At 47.5% G+C, this 16,907-nt stretch overlaps 1 long non-coding RNA gene across 1 annotated transcript in view; it reads left to right on the top strand.

Annotated features, from left to right (window-relative positions):
• The window catches only part of LOC308072433, a 37,412-nt gene extending 20,505 nt beyond the window's left edge, over window positions 1-16,907 (top strand). The window contains exon 2 of the long non-coding RNA XR_013931670.1: window positions 1-16,907. This exon is cut by the window's left edge and continues 18,518 nt beyond it. This is a non-coding gene — a long non-coding RNA (uncharacterized lncRNA).

Below are 16,907 nucleotides of genomic sequence, written 5' to 3'. Positions count from 1 at the left end.
GTAATTTTGAATGAAATGAATTTTTCATTTCAGAAATGATAAAAGGGCAATCTCCAACCTTTAAAATACAATTTAAATTGAAAAATTTGCCCAGCACAACCCCTTTCAGGGAAAATGCTTCATTTCTCATATATTAGCATTTTGGGGTGACAATATGGTTCATCAAAACCTCTGCACCTCAATAATCCACATCTAGGCTTCCCCTGATTGCATGGTGACTGTGCGTTGCCTAATTGCGTGTGACTAATGCAATTTCATGTGCATTTCCGTGCACTGGGGATTCATTGTTGCCACATACTACCATTGGGAAATCGCTAAGCGTGTGTCTATGAAACAATGACAGGGAGACAAAAGTACCTCCTCTGGAGAAAAGACCTAGGAGGAGGCGGATGGCTGGGAGCAACAAATTATCAAGGCAGAACAGACAGAAAAAAGAGCAGCTGTGGCTTCTCCCTGGTTTGTGGAGCACCAAACCTTCTCTGTTGAGCAGGACTTACCAGGACAGTATTTAAGAGGTCCTTCTTTGCTGATGAGAGCAACGAAACCTAACCAATGCTTGCGAAAGTGGGCAATGGAAGAGAAATCTCCTTCTCAGGGAAAAAATATCCCTTGTCCAAAGAGCCAGGTGGACCACAAGTCCTCGGCAGCATAAGGCAGCTTAAGAGGGACCCATTTCCACAGGGGTATAAAGACAGAGGAAGGGTAAACGCAAGCTCCAAGCAAGCTACTGTCATCAGCAGGAGCTTGCAGCAAATGGTTCTAGTAAGCCTGAATTTGAAACTCACTTTGAATGGCTGGTGTAACAGCGACAGACGGTATAGAGCCCTGCTCCCCATGACCAGCACTCAGGCACCAAGCTGGGGGCCTTTCTGACCACTCTGTGTGCAGCAACACCCAGGCTGCTGGAGAGGAGGGCTGGTTTGTGAAAAGGTACTTATGATATGGGGCTGCTGGTCCCACATCTCCATCCTCTGCTACAAAACCCCTTCTGTTGGTGGATAGTTTCTGGGGACCATGTCTAGAAAGGGGAGGGGGCACCTAAATCAGAACAAGGCACTGGAGCTCAGGGATGGGGATGGGGCTCTCTAGGAAATATGTGGGAACCTCAGAAATGGGATCCAAACAGATGGCATCCTGAAGAATAAACCAATGGTCATTAAACCAGAAGGAGAAAGAAGAAGTGACCACATTTTTCTGTCACTGGAAGAAAATGTTTCTCCATCCTTCTAGATAGGTAGAAGAAATAGACCACATTTGATACTGGAAGGTGATGCACATGCGTTCCTTAACCAGGAGGCTAAAGTGAGTCACAATTTCACTAGGAGAGCCAGGGAGTCAAGCCCAGACAACCTATAGCTTGGCAGTGGGGATGTGTTCTCGCATGGTGGCACATCCTATAAGTGGGTTGGTAAGTGAGAGGGAACATGTAAACATCGTTCCTAAAAGTGGAGCAGCTTGTTTGGTGTGAGTCTTATATGTGCTCAGAAAACCTCTTCTATAAAGTGTCCCACCAGGAATTAAGCCATTTCTCCACCTAGTTTCTGGATGTTGGAGGTGTAGGCTGTGCCTTTCAAGATACCAAGAGTGAATTGCTGTGTTTGGTGCAGAAGCAGAAATGTGAGTGTCTCGAGAGTTGGAAGATGTCAAAAAACTTTGGCCTGAGGCATGGCTAAGGTTAAATTGCACCTGAGTAGGCTTCTTTAGGTATAAATTTTGGACTTGGCTGCCTCATTTTCAGCCCTGTGCTCCGGTACACAACTCCCTGCACAGGAGGGGTAAATAGGAGGATAAATCCAGTTAAAAACACAAGGCATTCAGATGCCGCAGAGAGGGGAGCCCTATAAATATCTGCAAGCGAGGGGATGCAAACAGCCATCTCCCAGTGGAAGTATCTGACTTTTGCAAAGTTTATAAAAATAAATTAAACCAGCAAAAGTCCTGAAGAGTCTACCACACACTGCTGCTAGAGGGGAGGGGCAGGAAAGCCCTTTGATGAAAACTTTTGTGAGAGTGACAGGCTTTCCCTGCCTGGCTGCAGTCCCAGCCAAGCTGGCTGCTTGCACAGGGGGCTGCGGGATGTTGCCCTGCCCTGCTGGTTCCCTCTGCTAGCCACAGCCTCTGGGGAAAGGCCCTCTCCCTGGCCCCTGCCTGCAGCTCCTAGGCTCGATGGGAATGCAAATAATGCATATGGCAATAGAGATGCCATTACGGTTATAATTAGTGCTAATAGCGCCTTAATCTTTTTTAAAAATGAGATAAATAATAAAAACTGTTCTGCAGGCAAGATGACAGAAGAAGGCCTTTTTAATCAAACAGGAGGGACCCATCCTTTTTCCTTTTCTAGCAGCCTCTGTTTTGTTGCCTAAAAAATGTTAATTGTCTCTGCTCTTTCTTCACCTTCCCCATACACTTGGAGTATTTACTCCTCCTTCTCCACTCATCCCAAGCCCCCACAGTTGCACCGATTGCTTATCAACCCCTTGATCCCCAAAGCCTTTCCCTAACTGCTTAGCTGGCTTCTTGCTTTTGAAATGGCAGGGTTCTCCAAGGCAAGGGCTTCCCTTTCTGAGGTGTCTACATTGCTCCCAGCACACAACACCCCTAACCCTAACACCAGCCTTATTGTCTCCCACATCACACAAAGGGGTTTTAGTATCCGCCACAATGTGCTGGCTAATGTACTTGTTGCCACAGCTGGGCTGGTCTCCTGAGACATCTGTATGTGGAGGGAGCTCTCTTCAAGGGAGAAAGGATACACAATTTCGGATTGAATACAGTGCTCCAAAAAGGAAGGTGACTCATTAAGCCTAATCATTAGGGTGTGTGATGATATTATCTAATGAGGAAATGCTTGATGATGCTATTAGAGACTGCAGAGAGCAGTGAACTGGCTGTAGAGGAAATCAGAATGTGAGCGCTTTCGACATAAACAGTATTCAAGAAATGGGATCTGAAATGTCTTTGGGGAGAAGAGCAATTTCAACACCCTCATGCTTGCATCAGGGTGTGTTGCTGCTTCTGTTTAATCTTATTTGTTCACCTAAGTCTCTCCTTAAATAACCAGCTCTCTAGATTTCAGGACAAAGGAGCCTTGCCTGAAAAACAGATGCCGCCTCATTTGTTTTCTAAAGTTCGGTTTTGTTGTCATCGTGTTTTTTTCTAAGTTGAACTGCAGATGAGGTTTTAATTAAAGGAAACTGTCAGGTTGGTGTAGGTCAGAAATGTACTTTAGTTAAGTGAGGGGTTTTTACAGAATCTCTAAGATAAAGAGAAACATTTCAGCTGTCGCTGTTTTGTTTTGCTGTGGGTTTTTTTCATCATTTGTTTTTTAAGAAATCTGCTTGAAATTGTTTGCTTGACTTCCTCTAAAGATTCTGCAGCTTTTTGCTCCCTCATGAGAACCAGAGAGTGAAACTGTGTAGAAATACCAAGTGGTAGTCCCCATTCTCTTTTTTTCTAAGTTGAGAAAGATGAATGAGCTAGGTGCCTGACTTGCATTTCTCACTCCCGTCACTACTTGTCTAAGGCATCCGTGAGATTGCTGGACAGTTTTCAGTAAGGAACCACAGTAGTAACTATTGCCATCCCTCAGGAAAGTCAGTAGAAGGAGAAGACTCTGAACACCTCAGGAATACCAACCAGAGAAAAGCCTGTTTGGTTGTTCTCAGCAGGTGGGAATTTGGTCCTGGTTATCTTTTTTGAGTCCCTAGTGTCTGATAAACTAACGTACTCATCAAGAAAGAAATATTGCAAAGGGAATAAAAACGATCACAAATCAAAACTTGTCCCATCTCTTAAAATAACAAGAAAGCTCTGCCCTTCCAAAAACTACAACATCATCAAATTAGGCTTTCTTTGCACACAAATTTTTAGTCTTATTTAAAATCCATTACAGCTAGAGCAGTTTAAGCCTGTTCTTCATGTATTCAAATGAAACTAAACTGACAGAGCACATACAGCCTTTTGCAGCCCTTTGATCAAATGGTGTTAAACTGGTGTAAGTAGCCTTGGATACTTTTCACAAGCATGGACTTCAACCATTGCAGCTCTGAGTGCACATGAGACTTCAGCTCTGTTTTATATAATCACGATGAAATGAAAGCTAAGGTCTGTGTGAGGACTGTGGCAGCTGTATCCCTGATGCACATGTCTGCAGAAATATCAGGAAACCCTAGCGCAGGTGTTTGGGAATCCAGACATAGTTACAGCAACAATTTAATTATTTTTTTTTCCCTTTCTCCTGCTCTAACTAAATACATCCCTGGGCTTGAAAGCACTGTGTGGGCTAAGGCCAGGCTGGTCTTACGGCTGCAGCTGTGTGCATGTGCGTGTATGTGTGTGCATTCCTTCTCACTCTTGTAAATGTGCAGCCAAAGTGTGAAAAAGAGCAGCTGGCACATCTGAAAAAGAAAATTGCGGTGGAAACACGGCATATTTTGTAGAGCTTGTTTACTGTGACATAAATCATGAGAGCTCCCATCTTCCTAGGAAAGACTTAAAAGTCAAGTAAACCAGAATCTGGCCTCCTAGTCCCCCATGACCCCAAGGCCAGTGACATACTAGGGTGTTCAGAAAGCATGGGCTGGGGTGTTTCTCTTCTAATTGATTAATTCTGTCCATTCTTCAGACATGTTTTATTGTTAATAACAATGCAAAGATAGAAGTGATGAGGACAGCATTTCTGAACAAGAGGTGGCTATCAAACACCATGTACGTGGGCCTCCTTTCCACAGTGTCTTTACAAGACTTTGCAAAGGTTTTTGCAAAACCATTTGAGACGGCCGTCAGGAAGCACGTGCTTCAGAGATGGTAGCTAAAAACTGAACGCAGCAGAAGAGCCAGTTTGAACTCCCTTTATAAAACATTCTTCTCTTGAGTGCAGCTGCGCTTCTAACGTGGATTGGCTGAGTCAGGAGAGCACACAAAGGAAAGCGGGAGCTCAGCTCTTCAGCTGCTAACAAGACTACATCCCACTCAGAAGTGGACTAGCTCTATGCAGGTGCTGCAGAATCTTCCAGTGCCTACCTGCAATGCACCCTTGTAGCTGGAAAGGAGAGACAAATTTTTGCAGCACTCACCAGGGAAAATTTGCCAAGCAGGTCAGCTTAGAACAGCGTTAGAAATCTGTGGGATGCTCGCTCCATCAGTAAGACTATAGATCTAAAAGTTTCACCTTGCTTTATAGCACAGTACAGGTGGGCTGACCCAGGGGACTTGCGCATAGCTGTCCTCAGGCAGTTCTGCAGGACAGACAGCATCCAACACTTGAGAACATCCCTTCTCCTTTGCTTCTCCAGACCTTTATCACAACAGAGTCATAGTATCCCCCTGATCAGGTACTGGCAGGCTGGAGGAGTGTCGAAGGAGCAGGGAGGAAGAGAGTCCTTTCCCACTCTGTTCTGGAGCCGGTGTTCCAGGCAACCATGGTTTGGTGGCACATGCCCAAGCCCAAGAGGTGGCCTGCAGTGATGTATCCCTGCAACGGCTGCCAGTCTAGCCCATACTACATAACAACCAGTGGCTTTGGGCCATGATCTCCAACGCATACCCAACTGCTGTGCACAGCACTCACCAAACAATTGCTGTCCCCTGTGCTTCAGGTACACTAGGGGACTTTGTGATCTTGTTAGGTTGCTCTACTGGAAGGTGTTACACCTAAGAGACCACAATATAGGATCAGTCTTCCCAATTAGGTGAAGGCAGCAGATGACTATATGTGAAATAATAATAGTAATAATAATAATAAAAATAACAACAACAAGAAGAAGGAATTTATTAATCTCTTAGCATTCCCCTTTTCTGAGAGCGTGATCAATGTCGTTGTAGAGAAAATAGCACTTAACAAGCCTGATTTAGTACCTTGAGGAGATTACAAAGTTGCCTGATAAAGGTAACTACGTAGATATGCTATACTTAGATTTTCTACAAGGGGATTGAGTTAAAACCATGACATCCTGCTTAAAAAATAGCACAGAATAGTATAAACCAGAGGATACGTGAGACAGATTGAGAACTGTATAACTGACAGATCTCAAAATGTTATTGTCAGTGAGGACTCATCACTGAACAACAAATTCCAAGCAGTTTGGGACTCAGCCCTGCATTATCCTATGCTTTTTACCAGCAATCTGGAAGATCATAGAATCACAGAATGGTTTGGGTTGGACGGGACCTTAAAGATCATCTATTTCCAATCCCCCTGCCACGGGCAGGGACACCTTCCACTAGACCAGGTTGCTCAATGGCCGCTGATCAAGGGCATGGATGACCCAGCTTCGGTGCAAGGTGGTTGATGAGGCAGCCGTGCCAGGGTATGGTGACCGCTGGGTGAGCAGGGCTTACCTGAGAGGTGTTCCTGCAGCAATGCTCCAAGGTACCTGGAGCGAGGAGGAGTGCAGGTTGTTCTCTACAAGCAGGACTGGCTGCATGTAGCAGGGCTCCTGGACAAGGGCTGGAGGTCATTGCGGACAAGTGGTTCAGTGCAAACACCCCTCCTGGTATGCAGACAAATGGGGTCAAGGGCTGCCTGGGAATGAGCATACAGGGAAGGTAGTAAGCAGGATCAGGGAGGTTAATTTGCCTCCATATAAAGCACTAAAGTGGTGAGATAAAAGTGAGACTAAAGTGGATAAGATAACACATCCAGGCCTGGGGCTCACATTTTAATATTCAAAAGGTGGTTAAAGTGAGGGCAGGAAAGAGCCACAGAAATGAATGAAGGAGTAGAGAAAATGCCTTAGAGCGAGACACTGAAATTGTTCGATCTGTTTCATGCACCCAAAGGGGGAAGGAGGGGAAAATTGAAGGGTAAGGTAAGTTCAGCATATAAGTAATTTCATCAGAGGAAAATAGTGAGTGAGACAGGGCTTGTTAATGTAGTAGAGAACTGCATAAACACGAACCGCCACTGGCTAGAAGCTGAAACCAGACAAATTCAAATTAGCTGCAAGGTGCACGTGTTTAACAAAGAGATGATTAACCACTGGAACGAATGACCAAAGGGAGGGGCAGCTTCTCCTTCTCTTGATATCTTCAGATCCTGACTAGACACCTTTCTGGAAGAGATGCTTTAGGTGAGCGCAAGTCACTGAGCACTGGTGAGGGGCAGTGAGGTAAAAGCAATTGGTCTGCACTCCGTGGGCCAGATTACACTGTCTAATATTAGATTCCCCCTCACCTGAATCCTCAGACTCTGGTAGCAATCCATTCTGCATATAGAAGTGCCTTGTTCATCTGCACAGTGCCCTATGTCACCCTAGTTAGCCGCCCTGTTGTTGAGTGAACTTTTACAGGAAGCCCATGCCAGAGCTTGGTGTAAAATAACTCTTGATTCCCACCTGAGTGTCTTGACTTCAGACACTATCTTCCCTGCAAGAACCACAAGATTGTATCTAGGTCATGCAAACTTTCCCCCAGAAACAGCCTCTGGGTATAACAACCGTGTGGCAGATACAGCATCAGATCATGCATTAGTATACGTGCTTGTAAAGGTTATGCCTCTGAGGCATCGCTTGGGCTGGGAAAGGAAGGTTCACTCCTCTCCTAACATGGACGCAGTGGATCAATAGGCTCACCCAGGGATTTGGGATTTGTCCCTCATCCTGCATCATTTAGATGGTTCATCCTGTGCAGCATTATACAAGGTGGTCAAGAACAAAAAGGGAAGGAAACATGCTGTATTTTCATGCCCATAGCAGGACAGGGGGGGTAACTGGGGAGAAGGGGCTTTTCGTTAAAGTTCCCCTTGAGTTACTCACACGTGCATGCAGCCTGCATTACTGCTGAATCATTTTTTTTTAAAACCAGCACTGCCATGGACTATAATGGGTCAAGGCCTCACCAACACATGCAAAGAAGGGGGAAGTTGTTCATGTAGCCATGAAGAATGTTTTACCTCCTGTATCCTGTTCGGTTAAATGGAACCCAGAGTGGGTACCAAAGTTAAAAATACCTATATAGTTTATATAACAACATCTATATATTTTTATATATAGATGTAACCCACCTCTTCCCTTCAAATACCTTGAGCTGATGCCCCTCAGCAAATGGCCCAAGCTCTGGCAGTCTCTGCCCTCCATCATTGCTACCCCAAAAAAGAAAACCCTCCAAGACCAGTGCGCAGGGGTCCTCTCCAGTTTTGGGTCCTGTCCCCCCCAACCCAGATGTGTTGGTTGAGCCAGTGACCACAGGGCTTTCTTGAAGCCCTCACTGGCTGGTGAGCGGTGCGTGGGCTGGCACATGCTCACATCTGTGCATTGGCTCTGTCCCTGAGGAGCCTTCCATTTAGGGCTTGGGTGCTGGTGTCTGCATTTGTGATGAGTAAGCCGTAAGTCCCCAGCCAGCCCTGCTGGGTCCACAGGCACTGTGCTAGTCATGGGACACACATCAGGAGAGAGGATGAGATATTCAAACACCTCCTTGACCTAAAAAAGAGGTATTCTGGTGCTTGTCACCCATGAAACAAACAAAATGTGTATGGGATACTGGCTACATTCACAGTTTATTTCCATTTAGGGCACCTGGTTTAGCTGGAAGTCAATGAGACCAGTGTTTCCCAGCCACACTTTTGGCTCTTCCAAAGATCCCAGCTGACATGATTGCACCACATAAGCTGCATGTGAGAACCACACTTCCTCACTAGCGATTTTGCTGAAGCATCACCAACATACAACACCAGTGCTTATGGAGCGTATTGCCATGGGATAGATTCCAGTTTTGTGGGGTTAGTGTGGAGCAGTTTGGGGTCTGACACAAATCAGAAGCCTCCAAGTTCTACCTAGTGGTGGATGGGGAAGACATCAAGAACCTGGGAATGGAAATAGAGAAACAGAGTTGCTGCTAGTGCATATCTGAGTCTAGGTTTCTACAGAACCTTCTGCCCACTGCCCAGACGCCATGTGCCCGGGACCAGGGCACCCGGCGAGGCAGGATGTTCTGCTCCACAGGGGAATTTTCCTCCGATGCAGTCAGGCAGGATCTGGGCCCTTCGTCCCACCTGTGCTTGTGCCAAGGGCCAGAGCACAGCACTAATCCAAGGCTGGTTTCTGGGACAGATTGTTCAGCCAGCCCCTAGTGCTTAATGCATGATCTCACCCAATGGCCTAGTTTTACCAGTGATAGTGCTTTTCAGGAGCTTTGCAAAGCCTCTCATAGTATCTAAGGGGTATCAAGATGTGAATCCATCCCCGCCCCTTGGCAAACCCGAGGGCCACAAAAACATCTTAGGCATGAGTAAGTGGCAGTAGCTAATCTGACCTGCCTGGCAGCTCTGACGGAATAACACCAACAGTTCAACACTTGAGCTCATTAGTCAAAATCTGACTCGCTAAAATTGGGCAAACATCATCCTCATTCAACACAACCACTGTTGTGGGGAGGCACACGGCAGAAGAGCCACGGGCCCGCGGGCTGGGGATGGGAGGGGAGAGGCGAGCCAAGGACCGTGCCTGGAATCTCGCAGGCTGCTGCCCCGACAGAGGGCATGTGGCATTTTCCGCTGGCATGCAAACAGCTGAGCCTATCTGATATCTGGCACACAAGTGTTTGGCCTGCTATTTACCAGCTTGCAAACAGAGAAAGATGCAGAGGGGGCTGCTCACAGCTTTCCCACAAAAGGGAAGAGGGAGAAAGAGAGAGACACGGCAAAGAAGAAAAAAAAAAAAAAAACCTGAAAAAGAGAACAGGAGCAGGAGTGAGAGTTGTTGGTGCCCACAAGCACTTGCTGGAATAATAGCAATAATCACTGTCATCAGTAAGAGGCTCTTGCGCCAGGTTCTGCCTCTCCCCCTCCCTCCCTCCCCTCGCCTTGCTGTCTGAGTCACTGGATCTGAGTCACACTCCTGTTCTATTCCTGTACCCTTCCCTTCAGCTGGGGATGTAGATTTGTTTTGGCTGGAACGATCTGGGCACAGGAGGGACCATCTGCTGCTAGTTCTTGCTTGCTTTGCTCTTGTTTCTTTCCCAGAGAAGGGAAGTGAGTGCTGCCATTGCAATAATTCACAGAGAGCATGCTGGGAACATACACCCCTTACCGTACAGCCAAGGACTGTCATTTGTCATCTGAAGGCTCATTATCCGTGGCTGACCCTGAGCAGTTGTCTCCACGTGCTTAAGCAAGCAACTCTGACAAAATCACTTCCCTGCGTATCAGCTCTTCCCAAGGAGGGTGTTTTTCCTTTGGTCAAAACCCAAACAGTTTTTATGGGCAGCAGCAGTGCAGCAGCGGGACCCAGGGTGGTTGGTACAAGCCCCCACGTCACGGTGATAAAGGAGAGGTGCACAAAACAACCTGACAGCATGCAGAGGCTTGCTGTTAGTGCGAGTGGCGAGTGTTATGATGGAAGGAGTGCTTCCTGCTGGTTTTCCATCAGTAGCAGCAGCCACAGTCAGTGTGTACACCCTCCTGTCTTTTGCTGCAACACTGCTAATTGGCAGTGGTGAGGAAATGCAAATGACTTAATGTCTAATCCACCACAACCAGTGCCTTGGCTGATGCCTGCATCCACATCCTGAATAGGAAAGTCCGCAGAGCAAAGGTATGTGAGAGAAGAATCCACTGAAGAGCTGAACAAATGATGGACTGGAGGGTGGGGCTGAATGAGCAAAGGTCTGGGAGAGAGCAAAGTCGCACTACAGACATACCAGGGTTTTCAGGAGTGACCAGACCTGTTAGAGGCTCTGTATCTGGGGCGTCCCTCTGGAGGAATCTTTGGATGATGTAGCAGTTGGAGACCTGGTGCTCAGCACTCTCCAAAGGAGAGGCTGCTCCTGTGAGCTCTGCCCAAGCATCCCAGAACTGGAGGCCCCACAATGAAGAGCTGCCCTTGGAAAGCTTAACCCCAAGACTCTGCAGCTCCACAAAGGTTTTGCAGACCTGCTTATGGGAGAGACAACAGGGGCTGCTTCATGCTTGAAAGAAAACACAGCTGTCCATTCCACAAGAAAGCCTGAATCCTGGTGCCTCTGGAAAGCCAAACCAACCAAACCAAAATCATGCTTTTCATTTACAGTCCTTGAAGGCGTGTGAACTTAAGCTAAGCTCATGAGGCCCTGGAACAATCTGTAGGTGAGTAGTTCTGCAACCCCTGAACACATCCATCTCCAGGGATACCTTTCTCAGCCTCATTCTTTACAGTCCCTCCTGAACAATATAGAATGAGTTTCCCAAAATCCCAGAGTTTTAAAATGCTTTCCTTAAGTGGCCCATCCCAGGGTGGAGAGTACTCAAAAGCCTGCAGATCAGGGAGCCCTCAGCAGCAGACTGACTGATGATAGCCACCACATTAATGTCATCCTTCCTGAGGAGCAAGGTTGTCAGGCAAATTGGTTCTCTGAAGAGTGATCTTAGCTCTAATTTCAGCACAGTGGCAGCTCTTTTTGAGGTAAGGGTTCTCCCAAAGCAGTCTGGTGATCAGAGCATTGCTCAGAGGGGCTGGATGACAGGACATGCACAGGCATGACCTCCACCAGTACCTGGGTCACATTGGCCTCTAAGGCGCTTGTAACATTCGTGTCTTTAATGTAGAGGGAAATCAAATTACCAAAAGTAGCTGACTATGAAGGTCCAGGCCAAATTCTCTGCAGGTGGAGAATGGCCGCGTCATTCTTAATGGAGCTACAACAATGCGATTTACCCTCCCCACAAGTGATGGCTAGACACTCACATCACACTTCCACCCAAGCTAACTCTAATTTGCTCTGGGTCTGAGTCATCTGCCCAGCCAGAGACAAGATGCTTTATCTCTGAGTGGCTGAGACGGGCACCCATTTGTTAGGGTTTGCCTTGCAGGTGTGCCCCAGCCAGGACTCCTGGCTCTGGAGACTGCCAGCACAGGCCACCAAAGGACGGTCCCTGCCTCAAAAACCTTGCAGTGCATGCAAATACCACCACAGGTGCTTCCTGACTTCTCTAGGGGCTGGACACAAGTTAGAGCAAAGAGGGCTGCAGACTGGCAAGAGAAGTTCATAGGGGAGACAAGTTAACCGCCCAGCCCTTTCTGGGGTGCTGGTTTATTATTTTCAGTGCTCTTATTCAATCCCAGATTATGCAAAACCATCCAGTCTCCAAAGAGGCTCCTGTCCCACTCTACCACCGCCTACTGCTCCCATCCCTGCTTCCAGCATGCCCCTGTCGCAGCAGGGAAACTGATCGCAGCGGGCCTCTGGGACTGACTGCCAAGTTGCCCCCCTAGGCTCAGCCAGTCTCTCCCAGATGTGATTTAAACCAGATAAATTTTCTGTTTTCCACAGCCTTTTCTGAGCGAATTCTCTAAAAGGGATGATGGAGGGCACAGCTCCTGACCCCTTGCTTTGGCCATGTCCATTTGAGATGGCTGCCCATTACGGCTGTCCTCACTCCAAGAGACGTGGTGGGGGAGTTTTCACCTATGCCAATTAAAAAAGCATCTGAACTGCTGTTCTGGTTCTGTTCCTCCTCTTTGTGCAGGAGCTGTTTCCCGTGTGCTCTCCACTGTGCACTATTCAGCAGCAAGGACACCCAATTCCTCCCAAAGATACAAGAGAAACCAAAGACCAGTCTGGGGTCTTTGGTGACATTGCTTTCCCCTTAATGCTCCTTTCTTCCTTTTCACATCCTCTCTCTTCTGTTCACCAGTGTTTACCCTTTCCACACCTCGGAAACATGAAGCTGGGTACAATCAGTCCAAGGCAAAGCCTGAGCAGAGACAGCTGATCTTTGCCGGCCTGTGCCTCTGATCCCAAGCACTCTAAGGATGACGTCCATTGCTCCTTTTCCCAAGCATGCTTTTGGACACATTGCAATTGCAGTACATGCCAGTTGCTGAGATTTACAGCTCAGCAAGTTTAACCTTAGATTCTTTGAATAATGTGCACACATTTTGCTAAAACTGGTGCATTCAGTGAAGGCTTGACATACTGTCTTATGCAGCTGGATTTAAAAAAAAACATGCCAGTTCAACCATAATACCCAGGCATACATTACAACACTAACCACATGTCATAGCCCAGTGCTGTCCCTTAACTGTAAACCCTCCCATCTGCAGATCTGCTGCATCTTCAGAGTTTGGTTTGTTTCTGACTACAATCGCTAAAAAAAAAATGAAAGATAGGAGGCTAATGCATGGATTGCAGACTCAGAGAGAGCAGCAGCCAGTCCGCTCTGTGTTTGTTTCAGAATTTGCCAGATAAGACACATGTGTTGACTAAAAAATTATTATTGTTACTGCTGGCCCTAACTGATCAAGTGTGAAGTACACAGCCTGTTTTCCCCTTCGCGGAGCTCTGAAAGCCTCACTGGAGAGGGCTCATCCTGGCAAAGGGCAGTGCATTGCGCTAGGCCTTTGCCTGCCTATAGACAGTCCTGACATTTTTGTCCCCCATCTCATGGGAGTAAAGGAGAAAATGAGAAAATGTCACATTTGCTGCTGCTATACCCTCTAAAACCCAACCCTGCCTCAGCAAGGTTGGACTCACCAGAGTCCAGAGTCACAAGACCTTTGCAAAATGTATGTGAATCATTCAGTTTGCACAAGCGTTTGTCACAACAAGAGTGATAATATGCAGTATCAGCCCGATCCCTGAGAGAGATCTGTGCCCCACACAAAACTTTTACAACAGGGCTAAGGATTTTCCCCCAGAATGGCATACCATGCTGCCCATGGACACATGTAAGCAAGTATCCTGTGAACCGTGCCAAACCCTCGTGAGCAAAATGAGTCTGAGACTCTGTGAAGCCCAGAGAGAGGCTCAGGCTTGGGGACACATGAGGCAGCTCAAAGGCAGCTCTGGCTTCTGCAATGCCCAAACTTCTTGTCCAAAGCAAAGAAGCGTTCATCCTTGTGCTTCACCATCTGATGCACATTAAAAGGAGAAATCCGATAGCAGTGTTCCCCCGGACTTGCACAGGATGCTCAGGATTTCATGCTGCAGCACTTGTAATTTCATCCATCCAAAGAACAGCCCACAAAGTGACTGGAATTTATTAAAACAAGATTAAACAATATTAAGAAATTTTTAGAACAGCCTGGATGAAGATGAACACACTTTGAAATCTGGACACCGTGAGTTGTATCCGTAGCCCTGAAACAGCAGGAATCAGGAGCAACTCCTCCAGTGAGACACAGTGACAACAACCTGATGCAATTCACCTCTAAGGCAGGACTGATGCCTGGGGATTGGTGATATCAGACCCTTTGTTTCTGAGTGATGACAGCTCTGGAGTTTTAATGCTTGTAGAGAGATGTTTTCACCAAATATGATACACAGTGATTAAAATAATGAGCTGGAATAAGCTGAAGTTATAATTGCTCCTTTTCCTCCCCTCCCCTGAGTTGGTCTGGGCACTTTGCTAACTACCTTGATGAACCGATCAAGAGTTGGCTAAATCAGAGAAGGAGCAAACAAACCCTGGGAGACATCCCCACAAGAAAAGTCATAATCTGGACACTGAGCTTTGAAGGCAAGCTGTATAACGAGAGCTGACTATATCTCAAAATCCATGTTAGCTTGAATGAACTTATGTAATAAACATTTATCACAGAACATATGTCACTGAGCACCTGCCAGACTTCAAGAGTGGAGCCAACGCAGCTTGAATCGTATATGTATTAAAAAAAAAAAAAAAAAAAAAAAAAAAGGAACTTGGCGGCAGTAGGCTGGCAGACGCTTTTACTAGAAAAATCAGAAGTGATTTTGAGAGGAGCAGAAATTTCCTGAAACCTCTCTCACTCCCTGTGGGAATATCACACTTGGAAAAAGCGAGAGGCTGATTAGGTTGTGTGGGGTAGAGGGAGCGGGACGAGCTCCCCTGCTCAGCCCCTCTGGAGCATGTCCCCCCATCCCACCACCCCTGGGCTCCCCACACATGCTGCTGCCCATGGCTGGGACGAGCTACAGGGAGTCACACTGTGTGGAGCGTGATCCAGGGGGCTTGTGCCTGGCTCTGCCCAAGCAAAGAGGCAGCGCTGGGCAGTGCAGGGTGGCTGCTGGAAAAACTGCGAGCGTGGGGCTGAGCAGGGCTGGAAGGTGAATTTGTGGTTGCGCAGAGGACACTAGCAGGAGAGGAGTAAAGCTACCAAAATCAGGGGAGGTGTCAGCACCAAAATCAAGCAGAATGAGGTGACAGGGACAGGAAATGATGTTTCTATCTGATACAATAATGAGGACCAGAGCAAGCGGGGAATGGCTGTACCAGGTGTGAATTGCTAAACTTCAGGCATAGGCTGGGCATGAGAAGCTAGAGAGAGCTGTAAGGCAAAGGTGACAGAGGCAGATGAGAGGAGAGGAAGAGGATTTCCTTGCTTTGTCACCAGTGGGCACGTCTGCACCAACGCTGTGCTTTGGCCAGAGCTACCCTGTGCACACTCTCTCAGGTACCTGCAAAGGGTGTCCATGACAGCACAGTCCATGCTGGAGGTGACAGACCTTGTTTCCCTACAGCACTATTAACTCAGGTCATGCAGGAGATGCGTGGGACTGTCCTGCTCCCAGGCCATGTGTCAGCAGCGCTGGAGCAAGCCTGGGTACCTCTGAAGGGCAGTGCCTGTGCACTGAAGCCAGACCCTGAATTTCCTGTCTGCCTTATCTCACCTGCGAACTGACAGCCAAACCCAGCCCTGGGGAGCGGGCTCTCTGGGAAACAGCAAGGTTTGCCTTTGCAGCAGATATTCCCATCTTTTTTTTTTTTTTTTTTTTTTTTTAAACTTGTTATGGGCTCTTCCTGGCATATGGCTTCAAGCCTGATGAGCTCTGCAGAGCTACCACAGGTTGAGGAAGGGGGATGGGGGGGTAATTAGCACAGACAGTAGAGGAGAAGGCTGCCCCGGGATATGGTGAGAAGAGACGTCCCCAGAAAGTTGATACTCATTGTAAAGTCCAACACAAGGTTGGAGAGGAGAGAAGAGAGAGATTTGCTGGTTACACTGTCCAAACTACACCTGAGTAAATCCAAACCCCCGTTCCTTCCCGCTAACTTCAGCACTTACATGACTGCCATTATCATTGCATCTGAGCACCATGGGACGCTTCCATGTTTTTAGCATTGCTTTTCCCTGCTGCGGGTGTCCTTGCTTTTCCCTGCAGCTATAAATGAGAAACTAAGCCTTGGGAAAGATAAACAGCTGATCCCCAATTGACCCTTCGGACTGCTGACCCTAACCGAAGTGCCTGGGGACTTGCCACCTGACTGTTACTAATCAGCTGCCCTGTGTTTGGGCTAGAGCCAAGGGCTAGAGGCCAGCCCAGCACATGCCCAGGGGGATTTTGCCTGACCCTATTCATTTTGGTGGTCCTGCACTGACTTAGTCCAGCTGGGGATCAGGCCCCCTGGGTGTAAATGGGAAAATGGGAAGACTGGAAGGAAGCAAGAGAAAGGAGAGAGAAGAAAGATGGGGCACTGAGCTAGCAAGAGAGTGAGGGAAAGCGCAGGAGGGCAGCGTTAGTGCTGACCTTCTGTGGGGAGCTGCTGGCTGTTCAGAGGAGCCTAAGGCTGAACGGGCTGACTCAGATACTCAAGGCATGCATGCCACTCATCCCTCTCCACAAACGGCTGATCCCAGCTGCTCCACTGCAAGGCAAGAGCCTATCTGGAGAAAAAACACTCACTAACCACCTGATGGTACAATATTAATGATAAATGATTCATTGTTATTGCGCCTTTCTGCTGCACCGAATCCACGGGGTTTCATTAACACGCATCCAAGCTGGCTCTGCCACAGGTGTGCAGCATTTGCCCAGGTCACGGCTTACCTGCTGACCTTCAGCTGGCCACGGGTTTGTGCCCTGGAGTTACAACACTTCAGTTTTTTCACTTGTTTTTTCCATCTTTGTGGAAATATAAACGCTGATCCTGTTCATGTGTCAGATTCTCTCCTGTATCTCACCACGGGAACTGCTTCAATAAAACGCTGCTAAAGCAGAGCTCCACTTGC

The sequence above is a fragment of the Falco punctatus genome (genome assembly GCF_963210335.1).
Source record: "Falco punctatus genome assembly, chromosome: 13".
Classification (NCBI taxonomy): domain Eukaryota; kingdom Metazoa; phylum Chordata; class Aves; order Falconiformes; family Falconidae; genus Falco; species Falco punctatus.
This window is presented reverse-complemented; position numbering and strand designations above follow the sequence as displayed.